Genomic DNA, 6,974 nt, shown 5'->3' on the forward strand with positions numbered 1-6,974 from the left:
GTTGCCCTGCTCCCCTGTGGCAGGGATAGGCTCAGCGGGAATTAGTCTTTAGGGGTTTTGTTCTATGGCAGCTTTCCCTGGCAGATTTCCGCGTCTCTTCCATGAGTCAGAGCAGAAGAGACCATTTCCAAACCTCTGCCTCAGAGCAGAGAGATCGCAGTCTGTTCTTCAGTTAGCTCTCCAGGCCACACTGTCTCCGTTTTTGTCATGCTGCTATAAACTGCAGCGTCCTGGGTTGTGCGCCTCTCCGCAGCGCTCCCAGTCCTGCCTCCAGGTCAGGGCACATCTCTGCCCTTTGTGCTTCTAAACCCGCCAGCTGCTCCTAGTTCGCATGTGCGCGACCCCGCCACTCCGGGTTTCCACCTGGGGGCTGCCCTAAAGTCTTTTCCCCGCCGCTACCGGTCTGTGAGTCTGTGCCCCATCCACAGCGCGCGAGGGTGTCACTCACCGGCGGTGTAGGATCCCCACGTCCAGGCACCCTCCTGCTGCCGTTTATCCTCCGATATCTGCCCGGGGAATCACAGCTCCCTGCTTCGTACCTCAAAACCAACCACCTGCGATATTCTGTTTGTAGAGATCCAGATCTTCTTACATATCAGGCTGGTTTCGTGGGTGCTCAGAGTGGTCTGGTAGATATCCAGCTCAATTCTGGGGACCAGTTGAAATAGCGTCCCCTACTCCTCTGCCATCTTTCCCCCCCCCTCCGTGTATTTGTATTTTTAAATCATTGTAGATTTCTGTGCAGTCCCAAGCAGAATAGTGTAGTGGTTAACATCATGGTCTCTTGTATCAGTGCTTGATTTTGAATTCCAGATCTATCACTTTCTAGCTGTGACCTAGAATAAGCCACTGAACCTCTTTGTGCCTTAGTTTCTCATGAAGGGCAATTTGAGGGTTACGTGAGTTAAGTACTTAAACACTTAGAGCTGTGCCTGACACATGGTGAGCATTAAATATTGTTAGTCGCTATTATTTTGTTTTTTATGTAGATACTCTTAGGTGAGATAGATGGATACATTGATTATTTTAAGTCACTGACTCTTACCTGTGAAAAAGTGACATCAAAGAGGTGACATATCAAAGGAAGAAGGGAGAAAAGGTTTTTCTGTATCTAAACCTCCCTGGAGATTCTGATAAGTCCTTTCCTTCCTTACCCCCACCCTGCCCCATGCCTTGAGACTTATCCTATGTCCAGCTGAGAATCATAGGTTCTAATGAGAGATCTTACAGAACTTTCTGGCAAATATGAATGGTATGGAGACAGAAGAAGATTAGAATCATTGATATATGTAGGGTTGGGTCATATGATCTTAGCTGCCTAAATAATAGCTTTTTTTCACTCAGGTTTTTTACTTGCTTTATTATACAAGCACTGAACCTTGCTGTGAAAAGTAATCCTCAACAGTGAGTGTAATATCCACTTTAAGTGCCCCCAGTGTGAATCTCCAAGTGAGAAGCTGCTTACATAGCAGCTCCAGGGGTGGGAAATGTGTCTCTTGAAGAACAGGAATATTATCTCTTTGTTGGCAAGAGCTTCATAAAACTGATTGTCTCCTTGTCTTTGACTTGACTTTAATGATATGTAAAAATAGTGAATATGTATATTTTTAAATATGATAGATCAGAGACATAAGTTACCAAATGGTTGTAGGGAGCATAGTCTCCTGTAATAGGAGTAAGCCACCATGAGGTTGTAATTACAGTATGACTTTGTGATCACTCTTTTTATTTAGAGAAAAATGTTTTTTACATTATCACAAAAGAAAACTGTGAATATGTTTACATTTGCATGGTCGATGTCATAGTTTAGTATTTAGTTTGTAAGAGATTTTTATTAGTATCTGTTGTTGTTTTAATTGTGTTCCCCAGAAAGGTAAGGTGAAGTTCTAACCCCTGGTACTTGTGAATGTGACCTTATTTGAAAAAAGGGCTTTTGCAGATGTGATCAATTCAAGATATGGTCATAGTGAGTTAGGGTGGCCACTAAATCCAATGAGTAGTGTTCTTACAAGCAGAGGTGTGTTTGGACACAGACACAGACACACACACAGAGGGGAGATGGCCATGGGAAGAGGAGGCAGAAATTGAAATGATGCAGCTATAACCAAAGATGCCAAGGATTGACCACAACCATCACAAGCTAGGAAGAGGAAAGAAAAGATTCTTTCCTGGAAACTTAAGAGACAAAATGACCTGGCTGACATCTGGATTTCAGATTTTTTAGTCTCCAGAACTGCGGGAGAATGTGTTTCTTTTGCTTTAAGCCATCAGTTTGTGGTGATTCTTGGTGGCAGCCCTAGGAAACTAATAACGATTTGCATCATCCATGGCACTTCAATGACAATGGCCTTCTTTCAGATCTTCAAACACATGAAGTATTGTCCTGCCTTGAGGTGTACAGGCTGTTCACTCTACCTAGCATGCCTCCCAAGGTACCTCCATGTCTTGCTTTTGCTTTTTATTAAGGAATTACACAAACCAGAGACCATCCCTGAGGACCTAAATTAAAGCAGCCAGTCATTTACTCTCTACCACATCAGCTTAATTTAATTCCCACATAGAAATTATATTGGATATTTTTTCTTTCTTTTTTTTCATTGTGGGTTTACTTATTTTTTGTTGATACACCATTAGAATATAAATTATTGGGCACCTTGGTGGCTCAGTCATTAAGCGTCTGCCTTTGGTTCGAGTCATGATTTCCATGATGAATCAAACTAGCTCACTATGACCTACACAATGGTTCGAGTCATGATCCCAGGGTCCTGTGATCGAGCCCCCTCATGGAACTCCCCACTCAGTGGGGAGCCTGCTTCTCCCCCTCCCTCTGCTGCTCCCCCTGCTTGTGTTCTCTCTCTGTCATATAAATAAATAAAATCTTTTAAAAAGTGAATATAAATTATATGAGAACAACAATTTTATGTATTTGTTTAGTACCCAGAACAGAATCTGTAGGGCACAGGCATTCAATAAATATTCACTGAATGAATGAATGAACTCATAAGTTTTTACCCCTTGAAACAGAATATTGTGATGTCATAGGACAAGGCCCTGGAATATATTAATTGTTACAGTTTGTAAACAGCTATTGTACACCTCTGACATGACATTTATGGTATTTTATTTTTTCAGTTAGTGAAAATGGGCTGGCAAAAAATTGTTTCATAGATACTCTTTTATGTCTGAATGACTAGCAGATACTGCCACTATATTGGGAACTAAAAAGTACATTTTCCACTGTGTGGTTGCTCTTAATTTTTCCAAGTTAGCTACTGACAGGAAAATAAGCTTTAGTAAATTTTCCTTCTTTTCACCAACAAATTTTAGAGGCAGAGGTCGATATATTTTGCAGTGTTCACTTGTCAAGAAAATAGAGTACAATCTGATTTGCTCTTTCTTGATAATCTTAAGTTAGGCATAATGCATGAATATGGAATAGTGTGCTTATGAAGGAAGATGATGCGTTGGATAGAACTGAGAATTTTTCTGATTTCTTCTGCAGGAGATGTTTTTCATAAATATTTCCAACACAAATGACCTCCTCTATTTGATAATTTTGGGTGAATTCTTGACTGCAATTTTATACAGTATGATATTAACAACCTCCCTAAAATGTTGTGGACTTTTAAAATACTTTTTATTCTTGAAACAACCAATACAAGTTGTTGTTGTTATCTTTGACATTCATCATAATTTGTTTTGGGATTGTTTTTAAAAAATGAGCTTCGATTTGTGTGTGTTGTTTTGCCATGTTGCAAGTTTGATTTACATGCATTAATTATGTTTGTTATTTCTTTTAAATGATACCTTAAGATCTTCCTCCAACATTTTCTTTTTTAAAAAAGTTATTTTTTCTAATTAAAAAATGGGCAGAAGACATGAACAGATCTTTCTCCAAAGAAGGCATCCAGCTGGCCAACAGAAACATGAAAAGATGCTCAACATCACTCATCGTCAGGGAAATGCAAATCAAAACTACAACGAGATATCACCTCATACCTGTCAGAATGGCTAAAATAAAAAACACAAGAAACAACAAGTGTTAGTGAGGATGTGGAGAAAAAAGGAATCCTCCTGCACTGTTGGCAGGAATGCAAACTGGTACAGCCACAATGGAAAACAGTATGGAGGTTCCTCAAAAAATTAAAAATAGTCATTGTAGAGCCCTCAATTCTTCCTGCTTTGCCCAGATCTAGCTGGTTGCCTTCTCATCATTAGGTTACAGCTCAAATATCACCTCTATTGGAAGACCAGTCTTCAATTTCTTATCTAAAGTATTCTCCTTCACTGTCATTCTCTGTAACAGACAACTCTTCGCCCTATTCATTTCTAACACCCTGAGTTTTTAGACCCACCTTGGATAGCCACATGTTTCAGAGGATGTGGGCTCTAGCCCCACTAGTCTAAATCTGATAGGTTTAAATCTGTATAAGTTATACCCAACGGTTTTCAACTAGGACAGGTTCTCACACACAGAAATGTTAATACCATTGTTCTGAGGTTAGAAACCATTTTTCTAAATCAGTTATGGTATTTTTAGTACATTTTGAGTGATTTGGTGTAGGAATGGGCATGGGTTGCAATTTGCTAAATGAGAAATGAAAGAAAAATTACTTATGGGAATCTGAGAAATGTCCTTTTTCTTAAAAGGGGGATGAAAGATCTAACTTCTCAACAATCAGCTGGGCATTGTGTAAGAATGTGAAGTATGGTACTGTTGCAGCTATCTTATGCCTAGGAAGGTGAAAGCCTGAGGATAAAAGCCAACATTAAGATGGCAGACAAAAAAGACAGAATCAGAATCTAAATGGCATTGTTGAGTTAGGTAACTCTCGCACCAAATGAAGTCTAATGTTTTTGTTTGTTCTGTTTTTTTTTTTTTTTTTTAATGTGAGATAATAAATCTCACTCTTACTTAAGCCATTTAAAGATTTAAAGTTGGGTCTCATGTTAATTGCTGACCAAAGTAGCTTAATTGATATGTTTTCTAGTTCATTACCCTGACCACTTAATGCAGGCAATAAAATCTGGAATTACCTTACTTATTTATGCAGTTCCTTTTTTTGTCTTTCTTTTCCTGCATTTTAAGAAAAAAGAACATTGTTTTATGTTCATTTCTGACCAATGCCTGGAATGTTGTTTGGCATATTGAATGAATGTGTAAAAATATATGATGAATACATTCAATCTATCAAATATATTTCCTAAATATCTAAAGGTATGCTTCTCTGTGCTCATTTACTATTACAGCTTTAGTTTCTTAGCTTTTTCCAGGAATGCTTTAATACTCTCTATTAAAATATCTTTTTCTACAGTTCATACTCAATCAATTCATCTTCCACATTGCTGTTAAAGCAGAAAAGATTTTACATGCTTAAAATCTGTCTATGGTGCTCTATTGCTTACTGAGGCAAATTAATACTCTATTATATGTAGACATCAGGCATCTACTTATCCAGCTTGTCTATCTCTAGTTTGTACTACAGTCACAACTAAGATCTCAGATCTCTTCCAACAAACCATGTGTCGTAGGCAGAATTCTAAGATGGTTCATAAGATTTCTACTTCCTGGTATGCACACTTTGTATAATACTTCCCTTTGAGTGTGGGTAGACCTAACTTAATCAGGTGAGCTCTTTTAAAAGAGGATGTGGAGGTCAGAGATGGAAGAATCTAGAGATATTCAAAGCTGCCACAGATGCTCTCCTAGCCATGGGAGACTTCAGTCCTATCAACACAAGGGATTGATTTCAGCCAACAACCTGAATAAATTTGGAAGCAGACCTAAAACTCCAGAGAAGCCCAGCCAGGCTGACATTCTAATTGCTGCATTGTGAAAGGTCTTCAGCTAAGACATACCCTGAATTCTGACCTACACAACTGTGAGATATTATATGGGTGTTGTTGTTTTGAGCTACTAAATTTGTGGTAATTTATTATTCAGCAATAGAACACTAAAACATCATGCTTGCTTAATTCTCCTTACCTTTCACTCATTGTTCTCTCTAATTTCAGTCCGTGTCTGCCTGGTAGGTACTTGACTTATCCTTCAAGATCCCATGAATCCATTACTTCATTTAGAAATCCTTCCTCTTGGGCACCTGGTTGGCTCAGTTGGTTCAGCAACTGCCTTCAGCTCAGGTCATGATCCTGGAGTCCCGGAACCGAGCCTCACATCGGGTTCCCTGCTTAGCAGAGAGTCTGCTTCTCCCTCTGACACTCCCCCCTCTTGTGCTCTCTCTCTCTCTCTCATTCTTTCTCTCAAATAAATAAATAAAATCTTAAAAAAAAAGAAGAAAAGAAATCCTTCCTCTGCACAACACCTTTCTCCCAACTCTAGCTTGTTTTGCCATGCCTCATTCTTCCCCTCACTGGTTTTCATTGTTCTAATATTTCCTCTCTCACATGTCTATTATATTAGAACAGTAGTGTTCTCATTTTGAATTGAAGCTATGACCTCCTGTCTTGGCAAGACCAATGCCATACTGGAACCAGGTTATCAGGAGTCTTCTGATAAAAGCACACCCTAAGTATGCTGAAGATATTTGATTTGATTCAACAACAATACCTCAAGTTTTGTGTTTTTTTTAAGATTTTATTTATTTATTTGAGAGAGAGAGAATGAGAGAGAGCACATGAGAGGGGAGAGGGTCAGAGGGAGAAGCAGACTCCCCGCTGAGCAGGGAGCCTGATGCGGGACTCAATCCAGGGACTCCAGGATCATGACCTGAGCCAAAGGCAGTCACTTAACCAACTGAGCCACCCAGGCGCCCCAATACGTCAAGTTTTTGTGAGGGTGTTATATCAGTGTTACTGTCACTCAGATTTCTCCCCACATTAACCCTCAGCAGACTAATGACTGACTGAGCCCACAGATGACAATGGACATAGAAGGTAACAACAAAATTTTAAGAACTGACTTGTGATTTACAAAGCATAATAATAACATCTCTGTTGCCTTCACCTCTTCTCTC

Source organism: Leptonychotes weddellii, chromosome 1, assembly GCF_054177405.1.
Source record: "Leptonychotes weddellii isolate Sample4059 chromosome 1, ASM5417740v2, whole genome shotgun sequence".
Lineage (NCBI taxonomy): Eukaryota > Metazoa > Chordata > Mammalia > Carnivora > Phocidae > Leptonychotes > Leptonychotes weddellii.